This window comes from Mustela putorius, unplaced genomic scaffold (assembly GCF_011764305.1).
Source record: "Mustela putorius furo isolate JIRA1106 unplaced genomic scaffold, ASM1176430v1.1 tig00000281_pilon_pilon_pilon, whole genome shotgun sequence".
NCBI lineage: Eukaryota > Metazoa > Chordata > Mammalia > Carnivora > Mustelidae > Mustela > Mustela putorius.
In genome coordinates this window covers 26898624-26924803 of record NW_025421343.1, presented here as the reverse complement: position 1 = coordinate 26924803, position 26180 = coordinate 26898624, and positions in this window count along the sequence as shown.

Genomic DNA, 26180 nt, shown 5'->3' with positions numbered 1-26180 from the left:
TTTTAGGTCAAGTTACAGAGGTAAGGGCAGTTTCTCTGGAGGTGATGTCACCTGAGCTGAGATATGAGGAAGGAATTAATTTTTTGAAAACAAAGGAAATAGCTTGTCAGGGGCCAGCATTTGCAAATGCCCATGGCGAGAAGAAGCAAGGTACATACTGGCAGTAAAAGAAGGTATGACAGGAGTGTAGAAGTGTGGGACAAATGATCAGGGGTCTGATTATACAGGACTTGTATAGCCCATAATGAAATATTCTGTCCCTATTCTAGTTACAGAAAGTACTCACCAGCAGTAGTCTAGCTTGATTGGTCTGTATCAGAATCAGTGGGCGTAGCTGGGAACTGGTGGTTGGAGTCTCTCCAGCTGGGAGGGTAGAGCCAGGCTTTGGTCCTTTGCCTCTTAAGCACCCTACTGTGACTTCTTCACATTTCTTCTTTGCAGTCCAGATACTGAGAATGGCAAGAAAGGCCTGAGGTCTTGGCTGTGATTGGATAGTTTGGTTTCTTATGTGGCAGGTGTCCAGGGCCCTGGTCTCCCCTCAGGAGAGGAGGGAGACCATGCAGTGGACTGTGGCCACAGGGCTGAAGAAATAGACTTAGCATAGACCCTTCTCTTTCTATGCATAGGAACCAAACTATAAAGTAATCAGAGAGTGACATCCCATCAACAATCAATTCTGTTGGTCAGAATAAAGTCATGTACGGCCTCCACACAGAGGTTGTGGATTATAGATGGCAGTGAACAAAAAGAAACCAATCGTGGAGCCAGTCTGCCTGCCACACTAATCCATGCCCTAACATCACAGACTTATCACGCAGGGATTGTCTGCATAAAGCCTGGGTGAGTCAGAGAGACCTCTGGAAATAGCATGGCTGCCACCTAAGAGGCCTATGGAAGCCCAATAGTAAGTCAAAATCCCTTGGTGGGAAGGAAGTCCCCCAGCCTAGTTCTTTATAGAATGAATGACAAATGGAATATCAAGTGCTGTGGGTGATGAGGGCAATGGGAGGGTCTCCGGGGATTTTCTCCAGTTCACCCTGCTTTCCTTAGAAGGGATTCAGCAAGGAAGGAATAGGGAGCTTGGCTGTCACGGCAGGAGAAGGCAGGCTGGGGGCAGGACAGGAACTGGCTGCTTTGGGTGGAGTTCTGGTTCTGCTGTCTCTGGTGTCAACATTCTCCCATGGGATGTGCTAGTAAACAAACAACTTGGAAGAGGTGATCTCTCAGTCTCTAGAATGGTAATCTGTGTGTGTGTGTGTGTGAGAGAGAGAGAGAGAGAGAGAGAGAAAGAGAGAGAAACGTGTGTGCACCTGTGTGTGTGTGAGAGAGAGAGAGAGAGAGAGGAACAGAGACAGAGAGACACAGAGGCAGAGAGAAATGGGATGGAGGGACAGAGGGGGCCAAATCCTAAGCTTAGCTAGATGGTGAGGAAGGAACAATGTAGGACTTGAAAGGCTACAAATCCTAGATTATGGCCTTTGGTGTTAATTTATCATCCTGTAAGAAAGATAAGACTCAGCAGAAAATTGATTTAGTTACTTTACCAGCAGCTCTGGGCCCAGGGTTGACAGCTGATTACCAGTTTGTACTTCCTTGCTTCCCCATGAACTGCTAGGCTAAGGAGGGAGGCGTCCGGCGTTTTCAGGAGGGTAGGCACAAAGGCAAAGGGGAGACTGCTCAAAGGAAAATGACAAGACCCCCTAATTACAACGAGGCTGATTTCAAACTTCTACTTCAGTGGGGAATGATGGAGCGTTACCGCTCTGAACCAAAAAATTCTGTTTTTTTAAAAATATCACTCTCAGATAGACATTCTTAGTCACATAGGCTGCTCTTGAGTCTACCACTGCACATAAGAGGCAGAGAGTTTTTTGTTTCATATTATTATGCAACACTGGAAGGCTTGCTAGGCATGGTATACCGGGTAGGCCTTTTTTGGAACCTCGTGAGTCGTAGTAGGCAACCGGACGATAACACAAGACCCTGCAGAGACAGGGCTGCTGACAGTACCATCACCTGTCTGTAACCAAGGCCAGCTCCCCAGTGTATCACACCAGGGAGAATTTCACTATGTCTTCCTTGCTCATAATCTTGGGGATGCAAGTGAAAACAATTATGAGCAGTTTTCACCCATCAGATTATCAAAAATGAAAGACTCAATAGCCAGTAGGATATCAAGGATATCATCACTTCGGAGAACAATTGGTGGTTTCCCCCCAAAATCCTAAAAGTGCATATTCATTGCATTTCCAAATCTATACCTCAAAGAGGAAACTCATCTAACTGCATAAGCTGATGTGCATAAAGCTGCTTCTCATTCAGCACTGTTTGTGTGTGTAAAACATTTGAACAGCCTAAACGAAAAAAATATAATGAAACATCCTAACAGAATAAGTGTAACGGGGTTTGTTCATAAAATGGAACATGACCCAAAGGTAAAAAAATAAATGACTACAATCTCTCAACATGGGTAGATCTCACAAACATAATATTAAGTGGAAATACTGCAGAACGATATGGTTTTATGATGCAACTTATTTAAATGTGGAAAGCAACACAAAAATAAAAATATGCATTATTTATGAATACACAAATGTATATCCAATATTATAAATAAATAATGGATATACATATTGAATATATATAAAATAAATATATTATATGTAAAACATTATATATCAATATAAATATATTAAGCATTTATATAAAATTATTTATATATACACCCACACATACATACATACATATATACACACATACATCCAAGTATCATAATGGATTGGAAGGCTGAATAGCAAAGTGCTGGTAGGAGTTCCTTTGAGAAGAAAGGAGGAGATTGAATCGGAGGGTAGGAGGAGAATAAGGGAACTTTTACTTTCATTTTTTTAAGATTTTATTTATTTATTTGACACAGAGAGAGAGATCACAAGTAGACAGAGAGGCAGGCAGAAGGGGGTGGTAATGAGGGTCGTTGCTGAGCAGAGCCTGATGCAGGGCTTGCTCCCAGGACCCTGGACCCTGAGATCATGACCTTTGCAGAAGGCAGAGGCTCACCCCACTGAGCCACCCAGGTGCCCCGGGCACTTTAATTTGATTTGTAAGGTATTATTTCCTTTAAAATTTCCTTAAAAATCTGTGTGTGTGTGTGTGTATGTAAAAAATGCAGGAACAGGGCTCCTGGGTGGCTCAGTGGGTTAACGCCTCCACCTTTGGCTCAGGTCATGATTCCAGGGTCCTGGAATCGAGCCCCACGTTGGACTCTCTCCTCAGCGGGGAGCTTGTTTCCTCCTCTCTCTCTCTCTCTCTCTGCCTCTCTGCCTACTTGTGATCTCTGTCAAATAAATAAATAAAATCTTAAAAAAAAAAAGAAATGCAGGAACAGGTTTTTAATTTCATCTTTTGAGGTCTTTAAAAAGTTCTCAAAAATATTATTAAGGAAGAAGATTAACACTTCTTACCAAGGGAATGACTGCAGAACTTTGGAAATCTATTCCTTTTAACTACAATGAGAGGGGTACCCTGAGTTGAAAAGCAGTTCAAAGGGTTAGCTTCAGCAGAATTTGGGATAATGGCATGTACAAGTGTACAATATGAAACTACAAATGGGTAACTACATTCAGAAATGACCCCTTGGTGGACACATTTCAAGTACATTTGGAACCACAAGACTTTTTAAAAAAACAATGTGTTCAAAGAAAGCTTTAAGTAAACACTTGCTGACTTGAATATGCATGATGATCGCAGCTAATTGTATTTTTAACAGAATTATTCTTTGGTGTTTAGGAAAAGGAAGCAGGAAATAAATTATTTTTTACATTAAGTCTAAATTTTGGACTGGTTCCGATTGTGATGGAAATTGCTTTGTTGGTTTTTCTGTTGTTCAGATGGGTGGCCATGAAGCAAAAACACTTAGTGAATTACAGGGGAACCAATACACTTATAATTTTGAAGGCAAAGGCAGGGATTTGCAGCAGTAAACATTTCTAGTCAATAATATTCAGGAAACCAGACCTCTTGCTGCTTTGATTTGCTAGAGTAAAAAAATCCAAAGACACTGCTGGAGATCCTCTGATTTCTTTTAAACTGAAATGACTGAGACAGTTAAATGATGATGCAATCCTAGATTTCTGTATCTCAGAAACCTGTTTTTGCTGCATATCATTAAAGCTCTGTTTCAGTAGTAAATTATTCCAAGGATTGTTAGTGGCGATTCTGGGTGTGATTCTGTATGTATGGTACGCCACTGGTGTAGAAGAACCAACACTTGCTGTTCAGTGAGGAGTTGTTACACAAACAGAATACTGGATTTGTTTCTTGTTTTGTCACTACCTCTTTCTCCCCAGCTCATCTCTCATTTTGGTTCCAGATTAAACCTCTCAAGGAATCTCTGATGTCATCATTCCCTTTCTTGGAAATGTTCAAGGACACCTCACTTTCCATTGAATTAAGAAAAAATTTAGGAGCCTCAGCTAATGCTCTTTCCTGGTGTTACTCCCCACTCTTCTACAAAATATGCCACTCCAAGTAGTTTCCCCCCCATCTTTATTGAAGCAGTCTAAGAGGGTTTGATTTGGGATCTTTTCCGAGTAATTCTCACATTTTGTGCATTCTTTTCCCTTACCTGTCATACTTCTCTTGTTCATTTTATCTGTTCTAGACATTACAAGGAGTATCTTAAAACTCATAACCTCCATGAAACCTTTCCTAATTCCACCCCATGGAAACACTATACTTCTTGCATAGCATTTGAAGAATGGTTTATCTGTATATTCATGGGTTCTTGAGTATTAATTCAGTCTTTCTCAGTCCATTGCAGGCTTCTCCAGGCATTGAACTTATGACTTAATTATATTTATGTCCCTCACAGCAGCTAGCACTGTGCCCTACAAATAGAAAGTGCTTAGTTAATGTTTAATTAATGATTACCTGATTGAGAATGCAGTTGTATGGAAAAGTTGACTCTAGTCAGCTATTAACTGACCTGACGTCAGCTTTCCAATTGTCTGAACAAACTGAAGATGAAGCAACTGACTTCATCTGAGACCTGTTTCATGTGGTAACTTTGCTAGAACAGGCCAGACACCAAAGTGTATTTGTTTTCTTGCCGCCATATGTGGAGGTTGCTTCCATGGTATGTTGAAGCCAGAGTTAAGGACCTCCAGAAGTTCTCATCATGTGGGATTCTGCCAATTTTCTTGGGAGGCAAAAGATTTTCTTTTGGGTGTTTCCAACTCAGTGGCATCAGGGGTATTTTTCAGAGCATTTAGTGTATATAGGATCTGATTTGCTGTGGTTTAGGAAGACTCCATGGCATCTGGATAGGCAGGTATGCTGTAGGGTGAAATGACCTTAGGACTCAGGACTCAGGACTCAGGACTAATTTTAAGTTGTTTATGGCCAATGCATATATCAAAACAGTGAAGTACAGACAGGAGAGAAAAATGTTCAAACTAGGGCAAATGTAAGTTTGCATCAGAGAAAAGTTAAGATGGGCAGGAAGAGGAGAGGAATAAGAAGAAATCCCAGTGTTCACACTGTATGGCTCTTCATATTTGTGAGAGATGAACAAGAAATTGGGCTCATGCTGGCAACCTAGATGAAAACAAAAGTTGGCCTGGGACAAAGTTTTAATGTCTAAGAGAACAATATCAACCTTGGTGAGAAACAAGTACTTTGCTAGATTAAAATCTAAACTAAATTGCTCATGGAACTTCTCCAAAGGACAGTGGATGATATTCTCAACAGTACTGCACAAAGTTGTGTGATGTTAGTATCGTTTCTCAGTAAATTACAGAGATGTAATTCTGTACAAGACCCATCTCAAAGGCCACTAGGTCCCAGGACAAGTGTGTCCCTTCCTGAGGGATTAGCTTGATTTGAGGGCAAAACCTGAAATGTGAGAAAGAATGGGAAGACTATCAAAAAGTCCCTCATAAATATCTCCTTCAACACACTTTAGATGTGAGGGGAAAGGCATAGAGTTCATGATTGCATTTTTTATGAGCTCATGAGGGATCCTTCATTATTAATTGAGAGTACATTATTAATTATTAATTGGCCTTCAGTCACATTGTATGGCGAATTATCCTCATTACAACCACCTCTACCAGCCTCACCCTCATCCTCAGAAAGTATCTGTTTTGCTCCCACAGTGATATGCACATAGTTGGTGATTAATGAACATGAGTTCATTAACCATGCTAGGAGCCAGTTGAAAGTAAAGCCCAAGTTTATTTCTTTTTAGAAATTGACCATTAAGTAAGCACTAGAGATGTATCAAGGCTAACTAGAATTGTCCATAATCAAATGCATCTGCATGAAATAGTTTGCAAGCCAAGGGGAAAATGGTTCTAAGAATTATATTCATGAAGTGGGACTTTTTGGAATGTTTTAAAGTGACAATGAAGAAATGGTCAGAAAATGTATTCTAGACAAAGAGCAGTGTTTAAGAGAAGATTCAGTAGGGAGAGTATTTCTAACTTATTTCAAGAAGTCCAAGCCCAGAGAAATTATTAAAACGGACATTTCACAAAGATTACTTCCTTTTACCCTAGTTGAGATTAGTATCTAGTCAACTATTCAAAGAGACCAAGAGAGCTTACAGAAAAGACCTCAAGGTCATAGCACTAGGACTAAGAATGTTTTCTGACTTCAAATCCAAAGCTTTAAAAGTTGGTGTTTTGCCTCTCAAGTTGCTAAAGGGGTATTTAATAAATATTATGCAGGGAGGAGCAGACATTCCACTTGCTGACTCTTTTCCTCCTTACCGTCTTATCCAACTATGCCCCTTTTACTTTGCAGTTCCTTCTCATCTTGTTTCCCCTTTGTGTCAATCCATAAAGACAGAGCACAGCAACGTTTAATGATGTTGGTACTTATGGATTGATTCTTTAATTTGGAGAATGAGGTTAAGAAAACTTGCTTTCTGAAGAATGTTACAACAGTTCCTGACAAAGCAGGAGCAACGTTAACATATACTTGACCTATCATTTGTAATTTGAATTTAGCTGTATCAAATACCAGGAATAATCATAGCTTAATCAAGATAGAAGATGTGCAATGGATGTCTAGGGGTGGCCATACAAAGCTGGGAGAGCAGACTTGTGGCGTCATCATGTCCTAGGATTCATCCTGCTTTGTCAGTCTTAGCACCAGCTCCTAGTCACCGTGTCAACCCCTGAACTGAGTTGCTTCATGGAGTTCTAGGCATTATTTCCACTGAAGGTTGGCAGCAGAGGAAACTGGAGGAAGACAAAAGGCTTCATCTTCGTTTTAAAAGAGTGGTCTTACCCATAAATTCAGGGAACAAACTGAGGCTCCCCAGAGTGGAAGGAGTTGAGGAAAGGAGCAAAATGAGTGATGGGGAATGGGAGATAGAGGCCTCCAGTTACTGAGTGACTAAATCATGGAGATACATCACAGGAAATATGTAAAAATGTTGTGTGGTGACAGATGGTATCTACACATGTGATGAACACAGCCTAATGGATAGACTTGTGGAATTGCTATGTTGTACACCTGAAACTCATGTAACATTGTGTGTCAACTATAATTTGATAAAAAAATAAATAACAAAAAGGTGGTCTTAAAGAGGTCCAGTTGGGTCATATAAGGTTTTGATCATATCACATTGCTCAGAGCTTGGCCACAGGCTGCAGAAGAACTGGGAAATGAAAACTGGTCTTGGACGCAATGTGCCCCACTAAAAATGGGACTCCACTACTGAGGAAGGGAGGAAGCCACAGAGAATTTAGATTAAACTACTGTAATTAGGATTTCTAGTTTCTGATGATTATGGATTTTAGACTTTTTTTTTTCCAAGTTAAATAGTTTTCTCATTTAGCTTACTCTTTCTGAGTTGCATTAACTCTTGACTTTACTTACATCTAAATAAATCTCACTAAACAAATCTCTAAATTATATGTTCTCACAAAAAAAATAAAAGAAAAAGAATGGATTGACATCTCATTTCTTTGTTTTCTCTAATTATAGTTGATTAAAAACTCTTAAAATGTTTGTGATAAATTTTACTTTTAAATATCCTGACATTTATTTCTTTTCTAATATTGCTCCCATTTTTGACATTCACCATTTACTTGTGTTTGGGAAAAACTGAGGACTCTTTCTGACTACATGTGTATTTATATCATTGTTTTCTTGTTTTGGACAATAAATTCCATGTGAGATTAAAACTACTTACCTTCAAATCCTTCATACCAAATTTAATTATGTCTGAATTCTGAGCCACTTTTAACAAAAGATGATAAAAAAGATAGATACTATCATTTTCTGTTTCTAAATTTTACTCCCTGGCACAGGATTCCCCATCCTCTTTAAGTTGTACATAAAATAAAACTACATCCTACAAATCACTAGGTAGATTAGAAAACATTTGAAACCACCTTCCTCTTCATTCTTTCTTGCTAAAAATTGGTTCCTGCCTTCAGAATTCCTTCCACACTCTTTCTCTGCTTAAAAGATGGCTTAGCCATCAACATCTATGAAATATCCTTATGAATGCATCTGCTTCTAGAATTTTCCACCACCCATCAGACTCATTTAACTCCATCCATTTGTTATTCTTTTAAAGTTGTTATGGAAAAGAGTTTATTTTTGAACATAGGCAAAACGAAACACCTAGAATCTCTCAACACAACAGCTTCATATTTGCCCTACTTTCTAATAGTACCACATTTCACTTAATTAAAAATGTATTATTATCGTATGTACCTCTAAAAGAGAAAAAGTGCTCCCAGTTAAACATAAGACAATATTCATTGTTAAGGTGTATCCTCATTTCACACTGTTGACATGCTAAAAATATGCCTTTTAGAATTGAGAAAATTCAGTATTTGTCTAAATAAATACATATTTTTACAGTTATAGTCATAGAATCCTGGCCTCTCTTCATTCTTTTTTTCCCAATTAAACTATAAACCATGAACATTTTCTATATTTCTACATTTATTTTGTAATTACAATTTTAATAAGTACATAAAGTACTACTTCCATTAAGTACTACTATAACTTACTAAACCATTTTGCTGTTGGGCATTTAGGGTGTTTCTAGGTTTTTGACAATAAATATACTATGCATGTAGATCTTTTTATACTGTTGAATAATTTACTTATTTCACTTCCTGGACTATCTGGATCAAAAGATTCATGAAAATTTGTATACTTCTTGCTATTTTTCCAGTGCTTTCCAAAAATGTACTAATTTCCATTGCCACCAGAAGTAAATGAGTATCCCAGTTTCACAGGAACCACTCCAAATGTGGAGAGCTATTTAAAAATCCCAGTTTTTTTCTCAGTCTAAATGCTTCATAAATGTTCCTTTAATTTATATTTATTTGAACTAGTGAGGGTAAACATTTTTTCTCATGCTTGTTCATTTAATTTTTTCCTATTGAACCTTGTTTACTAGCCATGTGTAGTTTTGGTTTCCATTCCTTACTTCCGTTTGGCACTGGGACAGTTTCACAAATAGTTGTGCCGCTGGTATGACAGAAAAAAGAATCTAGTCTTTGTTTTAAGAAAATCAAAATTGTGGTTGTGGCAGAATGGGGTGACGTGGAGAAAGAGACCTGGTGACCCTGGTTTAGCAGAAAGAATGGGAATCTTCTGAACCTGAATTTCCAGCATTTATAGGAGCCCAGCAGTTTTACTTCTTTTTTGTTTTTGAAAGACATAGGGTGATGGCTGTAGAATGAAGACTTTGGTATTGGGCTTACTGAGTTTTAATTCTAATTTTCACACTTAGTAGCTATATGGCATTGAGCAAATTACTTAGTCTTAGTCTCATCTAAAGTTTTTTTTTTTAATTAATTAATTTATTTGGAGATAGTGGAGGGGAGCGACAGAAGAAAGGGGCAGAAATAAGAAGGGAGCCCAACACTGGACCTGATCCCAGAACCCTGAGATCATGACCTGAGCTAAAGGCAGATGCTTAACTGACTGAGTCACGCAGGCATCCCAAATCTCATCTAAATTAAATCGGATATTAATCCTCACCTAGCAGAGTATGAAGAACACTGAATAAATTTATGTATGATAAGCTCCTAATGTGGGACCTGGTTTGCAACAGTCCACTTAACTATGCTGTGGCTACTGTGGATACTAGAGCAGACCATCCACATTGTAAGGGCACCATATTTAAGGGGATACCATTTGTATAATGGTCATTGTAGATTTATATATATTTATTGCAATATAATAGACATTGTAACTTTTTAATTGCAAGTTTTTAAAACCAGGGGCGCCTGGGTGGCTCAGTGGGTTGAGCCGCTGCCTTCAGCTCGGGTCATGATCTCAGGGTCCTGGGATCGAGTCCCGCATCGGGCTCTCTGCTCAGCAGGGAGCCTGCTTCCCTCTCTCTCTCTGCCTGCCTCTCCGACTACTTGTGATTTCTCTCTGTCAAATAAATAAATAAAATCTTAAAAAAAAATATAATAGACATTGTAACTTTTTAATTGCAATTTTTTAAAACCAAATCAATACATTCTGATGTCATTTCACGAGATGCAAAAGAAATTTTCTTGAGAAAAGTGTACTTTTTTAAAATTTACAGAGCAAAACAATGTACTGGCTAGATGAAAGTTTTATTAATGACTAGTTTAAGATTACTTATGTGTTTTTTTGTTACAAAATAATTCTCATTTGTAATAAGCAGAATAATGCTTCCTCAACCCCTCAAAGATGTTCACATCCCCAGAACGTGGGAATGTGTTACCTTACATGGTAAAAAGGAATTAAGGTTCCTAATCAACTGCCCTTGAAATGGGGAGATTATCTTGGATTATCTCACTGGGCCCAATGTAATCACAAATGTCCTTAAAAGTAGAAGAGGGAAGCAGAACAACAGGTCAGATGATGCCATATGAGAGGAACCTGATCCATTGTTGTTGGTTTTGAAGATAGAGGAAGCTGGTAGGAGCCAAGGGATATGGGCATGTTTAGAAGCTGAAAGAGGAAACAAAGTGGATTCTCTCTCTGCCCCAGAGTCTCCAGAAAGGAACACACAACCCTCTGACTCCTTGATTTTTGGCCAGTAAGATCCATATTGTACCTGTAAATTATAGAACTGTAAGATGTGGGATAATAAATTTATGTTGCTTTAAGGTACTCAGTTGTGGTATTTTGTTAAAGCAGCAATAGGAAACAAACAGCATTATTAGCAGGAAATTTAGAAACTATAGACAAGAAAAAAAGAAAATAGAAGTCACTCGTACTATTTTCCAGCTCTGTCTTCTGATCAGGTCTGAGAGGGCCTAGAAGCATGGCATCCCAATTGCAGCAAGCACCTCTCTCCCAAGATTTTGCTCTGGAAAGGAAACAATAGTAGCTTTGCAGTGGAGATACCGGGGAGACCCTACTTTAGCCAAGTGGTCAAGGTTAACATCACCAGTGATAAGTCATGTTGTTGTCATATACCCCTGATTTGATGTAATGAGAAAGCCACTTTATTTTTCTGGTGTTTTTCTCAAAAACCTATAACCTCAGTCTAAACATGAGAAAAGAACAGGAAAAATCCAGATTGAGGCACAGTCTACAAAACACCTGGCCAGTCCTCATCAAAACTGCCAAGGTTATGCTAAACAAAGAAAGACTAAGAAACTGTCATAGACCAGTGAAATTAAAGAGACATGATGGCTAAAGGCAAAGTAATATCAATATACCAGTTTTAACAAATGTACCAGTTATGGAAGATGTTGACATTGGAGGGAAATGGGAGCGCTCCCTACTGTCTTCCCAACTTTTCTGTAAATCTAAAATTATCCCCAAATAAAAAAATATGTTTCACATAGTCTAATCCCTCAAAAATTACTATTAATATTTTAGGTTAATTGAGGGTAAACTCTGCAATTTTTGGTGACCTGCTTTTTTACTTGTCAGCACAATTGGACATTATCCCATTGGTAGAGCCACAAGAGACATCTCTCTCTCTCTTTCTAGTTGTTGTGGTTCTTTGAGGTCCTCTGGCTACTTAAGAGATAGTGACTGGCCAGTAGAGTCATAGATTGTATGGTCATCTACTATATGGTGAGAGGTAGGCTCTGCAAGTGAGGTTTGGTACAAACCTCACTCCATATGTAAAAGAGAGAAGCGTTCATAAAGATTTTATAAGTTTTAATGATCCTTCTACCTTAATGTATTGTCAACTCGGCACAATTGTTCCCCTCCTAACGCTTATAGAACAAGAAAGGCATAAGGAGAGCTTCCTGTGGCTTTAACACAAGAGCACTGTCTTTCTTTATAATCCGTAATTTATGATGCCACCAAGAGACTTGACCTTGCACTTTGTACAAAAAAACACCCCAGATGACTATTTACTACTTGGCAGTCACCAAATGTTTCATGCACATCATTTAATCCTCAAAGCAATCCTCTGACGTAGGAAATATTCTCAACCCCATTTCATACATTTATACAGAGAGATTAAGTAACTTGTCTAAGGACACACAGTTGAGTAGCAGAGCTAAATTTCAATGCAGGCAGCCTGGATCTAACCAGAATATTATCATTGTACTAGGAGTCTCCTCAAGGAACAGTTACCTGCATTGGGAGTTAGCAGAGAAATCACAGAACTTATACTATGGAGATTATTGTAGATCAAAAACAAGAACAGAGACAGCAACAGCAAAACCCTCCTGCAATTGTCTTGTGTTATTGAGCCGTTCTGCTTGGAGGAGATAATGTCAGAGCAGCCAGAAGGAAAATGCGAGGAAGAGTAATCTAGAGAGTTCTCTGCCACTCCTACTCTAGTAAACTTCTGTAAGATTGACATTATTTTCAATATCTGTCATAAATATTTTTCTGCAACATCATTTTTGATGACATCACAAGGCATCACATCAGTGTAACAGACCTAAAACTTTTGCAAGTTCAGAAAAGAGGGTGTGGCTTTTAAAGCTTCAAAAAGCTTTATAAATTATAAATTTTTTTTTATAAATTATAAAACATGACTTTTAAGCATCCTATTAGAAAATATTTTAAAAATTAGAATTCTTTTCCTACAAAGATCCCTAGGTATCCATCTAGTTAGTTAATGCTAAAATGAAACAAAATTTAGATGTAATTTTCTCTTATCTTTATTGCTGTCTTGCACATTTCTTTGTGAGAAGAATTAAATTACAACCAAAAATAGAAATGCATTTGTTAGCACCTGGTACCATTGTTCTGAAGGAAAGGTATTTTTCTCTATGATGGCAAACCTTCCTCACATTGAGTAATATACAATTGAATTTGCATGTTAAAGAATATGTGCCTTGCTTTTTTATAATTAAAGATAAGATTAACCTGAGTGTTGAATTTTCCTCCAACAACAACTTGAAAGATTTTCATGTTAATTTCACTGAAAACAGGGTGAGAATAGTGGGTAATTATTTTCTGCCAACATTCTCTCCCATTAGACTGAATGTGCATTTTGGAACTGAGCTGTCAGTTTTGATTTCAGCTTAGTTTTAACGAAGAGTTGGTGCATTGAGACTATTTTCCCATTATTGCTTAATATGTCCTTTTTTATGGAAGTGGAAGTAATTTTGGGCCATCCTGTCAATCATCTCCCCATAGTTTGGACAAATATATATGTGCAATATAAGAGGAAAAAGTCTTGAGCCACTTGTTTCAGAGAGTCTAACTTATTTACATATATTAAAAACCCTGATTTCATACCCTTTCTTAGAACTGACCATTGTTTAAAGTTAAATAATTTAACGGAAATCTATACAGTGCTGATGTCATGGACAATAGTCATTTTATTTGTTTATACAAATGAATCCATTCATTCATTTTTAATGCCATGCTCCTATGTATATTGCATTGAGGGAATGGTATTTACCTAGGTAGCTCAGAATATAATGTCAGCTGATCTCATCTTTGCTCAGCCTTCTTAAGAATTTGAGGTGTTGGATCAGATGAAGAAGTTCTGATTAATATAATTATTAATTCGTAAGGAGAACTTCATTTTCATTTTATACACTGATGGTTTAATAACAGTTTTAAGTGTATTATTCATTCTTCAAATAATATGTGCCCAGTATATATAATCACCCTGTTAGGTAGAAAGAGGGATCCTAAAAGATATATGGCAAGGTCTCTGAGCTCTAGGTATCAATAATTCAGCAGCCTGTAAATAAATGTTTGGGTTTTATTTGATAAATTTTGGGGAACTAATGAATGTTTTTGACCAACAGCATAAACATGGTGATTTAGAGAATTTAGAGAATTTAAGTGGCCATGGTATGTGGGCTACATACCTTAGACCATAGACTGGGACACCTGGTAAGAAAATATTACGGCAGTACAGGAGGCAATTGAGGGTGGTGGCATTTAGATGGATGGACAAAAGAGGAACAGGTCTAAACACCCACACAGCTGACAGGCTAACTGGAGGTTTGCATTTGACCAAATGGATGAATTATTTTAGACATATAGTCAGGTCCGGAGGAGGCTGTGGGTCAGAGTGGAATAGTTGTTGCTTTGATCAACTAGAATACAGGAGGTGGTGAGATTCTCAGTACACAGGTGCGCATACAGGCTGAGACGTGGAGAGAGGTTAGGGAGATACAATTTCTAGAATCCATTTCTTATAAAAAATTTAGAGTATGGTAGCTGTCAGAGCAGATAGGATTCATGAGGGCAGCTGCTTTCACACTGTTGACTGTGTGACCCATAGTATATTTTACATCATGACTCATTACATCTAGGTGTATGAATATGAATATTTATATATGATATATACCCATATAAATTTATATGTAATCTTCATATAAACTTATGTCCCCTCCCCAATTTTGCCCTCCTTACATTTAATGTACTCTGATAATTTTCCATTCTATTTTTAAAATCTTGTTTTTTCAAAAAGTCCTAGTTAAGACCCATTTATTAGATTTCACAGTCTATGAATCAGTCACGACCTGTGACTAACAACATCCCTGCTGTGGATCCAGCTCCTGTTTGTTCTTCCTTATCATCACGCTCCTATACTCTGCAGGGAGGCTCAGGGAAGATTTTGAGCAAGCTGGCGTTGGGAGCCCTGCTACCATTGCCCCTGATTTCCCCACCCACCAGAAACCAAACTGCGAAGAAGCAACAGCATTGTTAAGGATAAGTCTTCTGATTCTTAGGGATCCAGGATGCATAGAATGTGGTTCTATTTTATACATGATAAAAAGAAAGGTGAGGAAGAAAGGGAAAAGGTACAAGATAAATGGATAAGAAAGAGAGGAAAGAAAATGTACTTTGATGTTGTCTTTAACTTTCTTCATATGTGTATGAGGTCAGATTATTGGCAATCAAATACTTTCAAGGTGTCAGAGGAGCCAGAGCTTTTAAATCTGTTTTTTTTTTTCATTTGTTTGTTTAGAGATTTTTATTTATTTTTTGGGGGAAGGAAGCATGACAGGGTGAGGGGCAGAGGGAGAAGCAGACTCCCCACTGAGCAGGGAGCCAGACTTAAATCATGACCTGAGCCCAGGGCAGATGCTTAACTCACTGCCCCTAGGTGCCCCTTAAATCTGTTTTTGTATTGAGAGGAGGAAGGCTGGAGGGTAGTGTGTGCATTTATCATGTATACATGTGTATTTGTGCATTTCTATGTTTTTGTGTGTGTGCACTTACATGTTTATGTATACATGTGTGTATACTTTATTCCTTTATCTTATTCAATTTTCAACACTCTGACATTCAGTATACACAGGCTCTGACATGCCTGCTTTAGCCTACACCATCTGCTACGATTTCTCCATGTGGGATTCAACTATTCCCCTTCCAGACACTCTCTCCCTAATTCATTAAAGATGTAAGTATCTTCATGTATCTTCTTTCTCCTACTAATTCTGTCATCATGATTGGTAACATCACACGATATTCATGTAGACAATGCAGTCCCACACCCCACCCTCTCCTCAAGATCTTCCTTCAAGACTCTCACTTCCCTCCTAGGTGGGTCAGTTAATACCATAGCCATACTTATTCGCTCTTACCAAATCTCCACACTCCTTGACTCATTCTCATCCTTCGCTTAATCGTAGATCATCATTCTTAGATGACCTTGCGTCTTATTTCAGTTGTAGAAACAGAAGCTACAGAGAAATAGAAATAGAAGTAGAGAGCTCTGACATAGTTCCTCACTTCTTCTTCCAACCCAGTCACATTTTTGCTTCTGTATGCTATCTTCCTCCTGCCACATGGAGGAACTATTAGCTGCCATTATCACTTCACCTGGTACACTGGACTCACATTCTCTCATCTACTCAAGAGTATTGCCCCTGTGGCTATCTATACCTTTTCTTAACATAAAAGTTCCCCTCTGCTAGGTTATTTACATCAGCAGACAAACATTGTGAAGTATCTCCCATCCTTAAAAAAGGTCCCCTTCCTTAAAAGAGTGCTCGATACTTATAATCTTCACTTCTTAATCTCATATTCTCTCTTTAATTCATTTCAGTCAGGTCTTCTTCCCTACTCTTGCACTGAAATATAGTTGACCCCTGAACAACATGGGTTTTAGCCGCACAGGGCCACTTATATGCAGATTTTGGAAAAACACAGTACTGCAGATGTATTTTCTCCTCCTTATGATTATCTTAATAACCTTTTCTTTTCTGTAGCTTTACTGTAAGAAAATAGTATGGAATACCTGTAACACACAAAATATGGGGTAATCAACTATTTATATTATTGGTAAGGCTTCTGGTTAACAGTAGGCTATACATAGTTAAATTTGGGGGGAGTCAAAAGTTTTATGTGGATTTCTGACTGTGCAGAGGGTTGGTGCCCCTAACGGCCACATTGTTCAAGGGTCAACTATATTACCAATGACCTCCAACTATTAAAGTCCATTGGTCAGTTCCTTTCTCTTTATACCCAGAGCATCTCATTACATCAATTTCAATGATATGGTACTCTTAGAGCTAAATCCAAATGTGGGTATTTGGGAAAAGTCTTGACTGATTAAAACAATCTTTTTCATTGTGTTCAAGTGAATAGAGAGATGCACCACAGCAAGCAAGTACAGTTTCCTCCTTTGTTATTGAGTTCTGCCCCCAAGTATCCTGAGACTGCATAAATTCTGCTGGCAGAAACAAGGTAGGAGTCAAGGAGATGTAGCTAATTGCAGCACTATTAGAAACTAGCAGGAGGGTTGGGGGGATCGCCTAATGTCAATCCTTGATGCTCAATTTTCTTTTTGAATTAGGGATGGCACCAGAGGCTGGATGGTATCTCTGGCTTCTCTCTGCTTCAGTATCGCATGGTTCTTCTGTCGAGGAAGACCTTCCAAGATGAGCCTCAGCCATAGCCTTCAGTTTTTTTTTTTTCCCCAGCTACTTCATGTATAATGCAAATATGAACACATTTATTTTTTTTATTATAGAATTTAAAATTTTTTAAATAAACATATAATGTATTATTAGCCCCAGGTCTGTGAATCACCAGGTTTACACACTTCACAGCACTCACCATAGCACATACCCTCCCCAATGTCCATAACCCCACCAACCTCTCCCTCTCCCTGCCCCCCTCCCCACCGGCAACCCTCAGTTTGTTTTGTGAGATTAAGAGTCTTATGGTTTGTCTCCCTCCCAATCCCATCTTGTTTCATTTATTCTTTTCCTCCCCCAAGATCCCCACGTTGCATCTCTACTTCCTCATATCAGGGAGATCATATGATAGTTGTCCTTCTCCAATTGACTTATTTCGCTAAGCATAATACCCTCCACTTCCAACCACATCATCGCAAATGGCAAGATTTCATTTCTTTTGATGGCTGTATAGTATTCTTATATATATATATATATATATATATATATATATATATGTATATATATCACATCTTCTCTATCCATTCATCTGTTATGGACATCTAGGTTCTTTCCATAGTTTGGCTATTGTAGACATTGCTTCTATAAACATTCGGGTGCATGTATTTATTTATTTTTAAAGATTTTATTTATTTATTTGGCAGAGATCACAAGTAGGCAGAGAGGCAGGTGGGGGGGGGCGGGCAAGCAGGCTCCCTGCTGAGCAGAGAGCCCAATGTGGGACTTGATCCCAGGACCCTGAGATCATGACCTGAGCTGAAGGCAGAGGCTTAATCAACTGAGCCACCCAGGTGCCCCAAATATGGACAGATTTAACCTTTGTGAACCATTTAGCTTCTTCTGAGGGAGAGTGATCTGTGTCATGCTGAGCAATCAATCCCATGCTGCTGGTACCAAGAGCTGTTGGATATATGCGGGGGTGAGTTGGAGCCAGTGCCCAGGGCCATACTGTGTGTCTCTTTCCAACTTATTGTTCAGTCATGTCATGCTGTGTCAGTAGACTGAAACTGGCCATGGAGGGAGTATTTACACCAAGGAGATGTGATACATCAGGGCTTTTCTTCCCCAACCCCACTCCTCGCCTATGAGCCTCTTGTTAAACACTTATCAGCACACTAGCACATACATGTGAATGGGTGTCACCATCACTAGATAAGTAAATCAAAGGATGTCTTTGATTCACGGTGCTACCTGGGCTACCTGGAAAACCCACGTCTAACCACCACCACCAGCATCTTTTTACAACCTTGATGAAGAGGTTACTTACCGAGTCACGAAACTAAGAACTTTAAATCATTTATTTAATACTGACAACAGCTCATGAAATGCTTAGTAATCATATCCTTGTTATAGACAAGGAAGCAAGAACGGAGAAAGGGCAAATTATCTACCCCTGATCGGACAACTGGTAAGTGAGAGAACCTGAAGTTGCGCCAACGTTTCTCGGATTCCAACAGTGAAGCTACACTCGCTCCCTGACACGTAATAGACACACAGAGACATTCCTCTCCATGTATACACTGATGGGTTTAAAAATACTTTTCTCTCCACTGTGGTAATTGTTTATCTCTTTCTTCACAAGTGCACAAATGTCATGAACGTTCTCTGAAACATGTAAAACATTCCTGAGAGACTATTTCAGAAATGAGACTGAGGACCTCCTTTGAGTAAAAATCATCAGAGAGGGTGATATGGAAGAAATGCACACTTTTGTGCTTAGAAAGCTTTATTCCTTCTTGCTTGCAAAAGAGCTGAAAAGAAGACTGCTTAGCCTAAGACAGGGCACTTTGCCCTCAAAATAAATTGCTTCCTAAAAAAAAAAAAAAAAAAGTGGTTGCATAATCTTTGAATTAAAATTCCGAATCCACAGAGAAGAATGTTACCAGCACCATGTTAGCTTTAAAGCAAAGTGTCCATTAGCTCCCAGAACAGGCGAAGGAAGCTAATCTCGGGACAGGAAGACGGGTGTGGGAGTAAGGGCGATGCTTTTGATCCTCTACCCATAGAGCATTCTTGACAGAATTATGTAAATGACCTTTAAAAAGTATTTTGGAGCATGCAGACCTGGACACGTTTATAGATTTCCAAATCTAGGTACCTAATCAGATGAGAAGGAAAATTAAGCTTTTCTCCATTTACTTCAACTAGAAGCTCCCTTTTCTAATTTTTCCTTGCATACTAATTTTTAAAGATGGCAGCCGCAATGCCCCCAGAAATGCCTCCAGGAGGTAAAGAAGGGGGGTAGAGAATTGCCGCCCATGACTTGTCAGTTTCGGTGTATTGCTCACCTTCCGCTCCCGGGAGATTTGGCTCAAGTGGGTGGCGAGGGGTTTGGGAAATGAGGTCAGGGGTTTCCACCAGGCAATCACACCTGAGCCAGCTGAAACATATGCGTCTAAGGGTTTGTCAGAAATTAAATATGCTAATGAATCGAGTTATTGTACTGTGGGAAATATTTCTAATCTGCCTGTATCTTTGTGTAAAATGGAAGTGTATTTTCCGAATGACCTTGAGGTGTTTATAGACTGACGCTGCTGGTCCAGAGAACAAACTTCTGAGAAACGCTGGTTAGTGGTTTTCGACTCTAGCTTCACTTTGGAATCACTGGGGGTTAAAAAGAAAAGCGCAGCAAAGCCTGGAACCTGCCTCTGACCATAATCTCGAGTGGAACTGGAACATTCCATGCTTTCATACGCCCTCCCAGGTGATTCCCCTACAGTCAGGACTGAAAACCATGGATCTAGCTTAACTCTTTATTTTACAGGTGAAGAAATTCAGTTTGAGATATGTGAATGGTGCAAGGTTATACTTAATTTAGTTCAATTCAGCAAATGTTTATTCAACCTCAGCTTATGCGTTGGACCCTGGCTGTGAACTCGGGGGTACAGGGATGAGGGCATTGCTTATGCGGAAAGGAGACGTCTGTGCTTCCCCAGTGTGGCATTTCCTGAACTCCTTGCAGGCCTCACAGGACTCCGGGGAATATCTTCATTATTTCAAAAATCCTACAGGAGACTCCATGTACACTGGTGGTGAATCTGCATAGACAAACCACATGGTCTAATGTATTAGCTATTAAGTTTTATTAAGTAGGTATGTGGTAGCTCTGATGTTCTTGTGCCAACCAGGAGCTCTGACTCCGGGAGCCGATAGCTAGCTGTTATAAACACTGACTTCTAGAATCAAATGGTCAGGGTGGGTCAAGTCCTGCATCCTCAATCGACTAGTGATTCAACTATGGCCAAATAATTTTATTTTTTTTTCTGTGCCTCAGTTTCTTCAAAGGAGTGATGATAGCTTCTTAGGCATAGGGTCGTTTTGAAAATGTAAAGTGCTTACGTTGTCAGGAAAATAACACCCTGTAAGCGTCAGTTATCGTTACCAATGTTTATTTTTTTCTTCATTCTTTCTTCTAGAGCTTTTACTAAGCTCTGAGCTGCCCTAATGCTAGGGAATGCAACAGATTGCCAATCACTATACATCTCTAACCTCCAACTCTGATCATTATCAAGGTGAACTAGAAAAATAAGAGCCATGAGCTGCACTTTTTTTCTTTGTGGAAAGCAGTTGATTAACTGGAGCAGGAGGGACTTTCCCTATGCTGTGGTGGAACTGTGCAGTGGTCATGTGGGCGGGGAGGGGTGATCTGGAGAGAGAAGCAGGAGACAAAACAGTGGATTCAGCAACACTGAAAGTAAACGGTCTTTCCTTACTTCCAAGAAATCTTTGGTAACAGACAACTTTTACAGCAATCAGTTAGCATAAATGAAAATTGGTACAACAAATTGTTGCTTTTATTGTTGTCCCCACACTACTGCATCAATTAAAAAAATTTTATTATGTAGATTTTGCAATGAGAAGGGGAACATGGTAAAAAAAAAAGGTTAATATGAGGGCATCTGGGTGGCTCAGTTGGTTAAGCAACTGCCTTTGGCTCAGGTCATGATCTTGGAGTCCTGGGATCGAGTACTGAATCAGGCTCTCCCTCTGACTTCTACCCTCTCTTGCTCTCTCATTCTCTCTCTCTCTCTCAAATAAATAAATAAAATCTAAAAAAAAAGATTAATATGAATTGGGCCATTTGGGGCAGAATTTATTTGTTTGCTGATCCTCTTTCAAACTGACATTAAAAACACAATACACAGTATATTCTTTTTTTTTTTAAAGAATTTACTTATTTAAAAGGACTAGTGTCCAAAATCTATAAAGAAATTAGCAACTCAACACCCAAAGAACAAATAATCCAATCAAGAAATGGGCAGAGGACATGAACAGACATTTCTGCAAAGAAGACATCCAGATGGCCAACGGACACATGAAAAGTGCTCCATATCACTCGGCATCAGGGAAATACAAACTAAAACCACAATGAAATATCACCTCACACCAGTCAGAATGGCTAAAATTAACAAGTCAGGAAATGACAGATGCTGGCGAGGATGCGGAGAAAGGGGAACCCTCCTACACTGTTGGTGGGAATGCAAGTTGGTGCAACCGCTCTGGAAAATAGCATGGAGGTTCCTCAAAATGTTGAAAATAGAACTGCCCTATGACCCAGCAATTACACTACTGGGTATTTACCCTAAAGATACAAACGTAGTGATCCGAAGGGGCACGTGCACCCGAATGTTTATAGCAGCAATGTCCACAATAGCCAAACTATGGAAAGAACCTAGATGTCCATCAACAGATGAATGGATAAAGAAGAGGTGGTATATATACACAATGGAGTACTATGCAGCCATCAAAAGAAATGAAATCTTGCTATTTGCGACAACATGGATGGAACTACAGCGTATCATGCTTAGCGAAATAAGTCAAGTGGAGAAAGACAACTATCATATGATCTCCCTGATATGAGGAAGTGGTGATGCAACATGGGGGCTTAAGTGGGTAGGAGAAGAATAAATGAAACAAGATGGGATTGGGAGGGAGACAAACCATAAGTGACTCTTAATCTCACAAAACAAACTGAGGGTTGCTGGGGAGAGGGGGGTTGGGGGAAGGGGGGTGGGGTTATGGATGGACATTGGGGAGGGTATGTGCTTTGGTGAGTGCTGTGAGGTGTGTAAACCTGGCGATTCACAGACCTGTACCCCTGGGGATAAAAATACATGTTTATAAAAAATAAAAAACTAAAAAAAAAGAATTTATTTGTTTATTTGACAGAGAGAGATCACAAGTAGGTAGAGAGGCAGGCAGAGAGAGAGAGGGAAGCAGGCTTCCTCCCCAGCAGAGAGCCCGATGCGGGACTCAATCCCAGGACCCTGGGATCATAACCTGAGCCGAAGGCAGAGGCTTAACCCACTGAGCCATCTCGGCGCCCCACAGTATATTCTAATGCCAAATATTCCTCATCAATAATTAGTAATTAGTCATAGTTTATACTTTCAGAATAAGAAAATATTGTCTCTGGTGAGAAAATCTTTTATGCTCCGTGTATGTGTGTGTGTTTTCTCTCTCTCTCTCTGTGTATGTATGTGTATGTGTTTAGGACTGAATTCTCTCTCTTTCATAGAACCCATGTAGAAGCTTTTCACAGAATCTTTTCTTTGCCTGGATGTCTTTGGACATTGTGAAGCTACAGGCCTTATTCTCAGGAAAGTGCTCCTAGGTGTATATGCATGATTTTGCATGCATTTATACATTCTTTCATGTTAAAACAAACTCTGAGGTTTTACCTACCAAAGCTTATGGTCCCCAAACTTGTATCTACAACAAAAAAGGGAAGGGTGAATATTTGCTAGATGGAAACATCAGATGGGACATCAGGACCTTCCAGCTTTCCTGAAGGTTCAAGGCAGGTGATATACAGGTTCTGTTTCTTTTCATTACCACAACAGCTACTAGATGCTGGTTTGAAGCATCCCTCTCCCCACTCCTGCAATAATTTATTAACATTTTGTTGAATCTGAAGATACAGTTGGCACTTCATCATGTGCAGAAAACTGTGGGGATGAAGTTCCTAGAAATCTAACTTCTTTTAGTTTTGGATAACTTGTAATCTGACACAAACTGCTGAAGCCAAATTTGGAGATGCCAGAAGCAGCACTGGCTATGTGATTTGTGGGGACCAGGGCAAAATGAAAATGCTAGGCCTCTTGTTCAAAAGGCATTAGACTTTCAAGATGGTGACAGTAGAGCATTGAATCATGTGAGGATTCACGTGATTTCTAAGCTTGGAGGTCTGTGCAACTACACTGGATGTTCTCAAATGAAGTTGGCCCTAACCACGAGACACAGAGACATTAATGGGTCACAGTAACTAACACAAAATTGAAAATTGTTTAAAGAGAGAGAGAGGACTGATCTTGTTTTTGGTGGGAGAGTAGAGACAGGAAACAAAGAAGGATGGATGGGAAAGAATTTTATAATATTGTCTTTTTATTTTTTTTCCCCCACATTTTTCTGGGTGGGCCTGAAACTGGAAGTTCAATGTGAGAGGTTACAGCAGTTTGCCATGCCTTCTCACATGGCCCAGGTGAAAAGGAACTTAGCAGGTGGGAAAAGCGTGATTTTCTGGGAAAGAGGTAACTGCAGTGGGCACAGTGGACAAATTAGACTCTATTGGTGCCTCCATTCCTTCCCCCTCCTCCTGGACTAGGCAATTACAATGAGGGGTGGTTGCTGTACTGCTGCTGAGAGATAAGGACTAGGAACAGGCAGGGAACTTGGGTTGGGGGAATGGAATGGAATGGGTCAGTCTAGACAGTAGCACTAGATGTCTTCTGCCCCCAGCGACTCCTCATCATCTCCACTCCTATAAGGACCCCAAGTTAGGCTCAAAGCCACTAAGAAGATTCACTATTTGGGGAACATAAGCTCCAAACAAGAAAGAGAGCTGAAATTAAAAGCCTTTCTAGAGGAAGAGCTAGTGAAATAGAATATGAATTTAAAATGGTCTTGGGGCACCTCGGTGGCTCAGAGGGTTAAGCCTCTGCCTTCGGCTCAGGTCATGATCTCAGGGTCCCGGGATCAAGCCCCACATTGGGCTCTCTGCTTGGCAGGGAGCCTGCTTCCTCCTCCTCTCTCTCTCTCTCTCTGCCTGCTTCTCTGCCTTCTTGTGATCTCTTTCTGTCAAATAGATAAATAAAATCTTTAAAAAAAATAAAAAAATAAAATGGTCTTAATATCTTCACAGAGAGATACAGGAAGCTTTCAAAATTATAGAGCAGGAAAAGGCACTGATTTAAAATTGGGGGTATGAAAACATAACTATTGTGATTAAAAAAAAAAAAAAGGAAGAAAGGAAGGAAGCAACCAGAGAGCCAGTGGAATCACAGAATGGTTACTGGTACAAGCCTGTAAGCCAAAAGGTTGTGTCACAAAACTTTCTTGGAAGATATCAGGAAGGAAAATGTCAGGAATAGATGGAACCCATGAAAAATGTTGAGTCATGAAACAGAGAAATAAAAGTGTCAAAATCTATAAAATAGAACTCACAGACAGTGAGAAAGAAGCAAAACAGAGGAGAAAATATGAACAAGCATTTCCAAGGATTAAAGAAAGATATAAAAGCTCAGGATAAAAAGGCTAATGGAGTGCTGAACAGGACAGATAAGAAAACTAAAATCAATATCCAGACAGATTATAGTTAAACTTAAGAGCATAAAGCCAAAGAGAACATTTAAAAGCTTGCAAAGAGAAAGAAAAGACCTAAACAAATGTCTGATTTATGGAGGGCTGCTCAACAGCAACATTGGAGTGTGTCTTCAAAGTTTAGAAGGAAAAGGACTTTGAACTTAGAATTTTATATCCAGATAAACTACCATTTTAGTAAAGACATTCTCAGGTTTATAAAGTTTAAAAAGTTTGCTACTCAAAGATCCTCTTCTGCGGTGTTTTTGTGAGAAGTGCTCTACCAAAACGTATGATCAATATCGAGGGATAAATGAGTATGGAAAATAAAGCAGTTAAAGAAATTGATCAAGCTTATTAATATCTAAAGGAGCCATGACCTTATAAAAAGATTTATAATTTTAACAGTGAAGAATGTACACTCTAGATGATGCCACCAAGGCAAGAGCAAAGAGGCTTTAGGGGGAAAAGCATGATCCAGAGTTTGATTTCTTTGGGAGGTATGGAGAGGGAACAGGAAGTGTAACAATGGGTTTTAATAAATTAGGATTAAAAAGCAAGAATAAAAAAGCAAAATGCACAAAGCCCAAATGGCAGAAAAAATGTTTAACTTAACAAGGATTGGCTCAATGTCACGGAGGTTATAACACAGACTTAGAGGTAAAAATACTTATGTTCAAACACCGACTGTGCCACTCATCGTGTGAAAACAGGCAAATAACCTCTCTAAATCTTGGTTTTGTGTCTTCTGTAAATCTGGAACAACAAGCCTGTCAGGAAAGACTTAAGTGGTGCTGAAATAGCATACTATCAGTATTATACCTAGTGGAAAGCCAGGGAATAATAAATGCTCAATAAACGGCAGCTGGTCCAACCTAGGTTCATAGTTTCAGTGCTGACCTAGCCCTTTCCTGTTTTTTGGGACCAAGGCTACTGAGATTACTACCTAGCACACACTAGCATTACTAGGATTCTCACTGATCGCTTACTTTTGTGAAATAGTCTTGTGTATACAGTAGTCCTCCTTATCTGCTATCTCACTTCCTGAAGTTTCACTTACCTGTGGCCAGCTGTTGTCCAGAAGCAGATAATCCTCCTGACCTAACATCAGAAGGTCAATACTACCCTAATGCTACCCTATGCTATGTCCCAGTGCCTATGTCATTCACCTTAACCTCATCACAAAGGCATTTTATCGTCTCACATTATTATAAGATGAAGGGTGAATATAGTACAATAAGATTTTTTGAGAGAGAATGAGATCACATTCACATAACT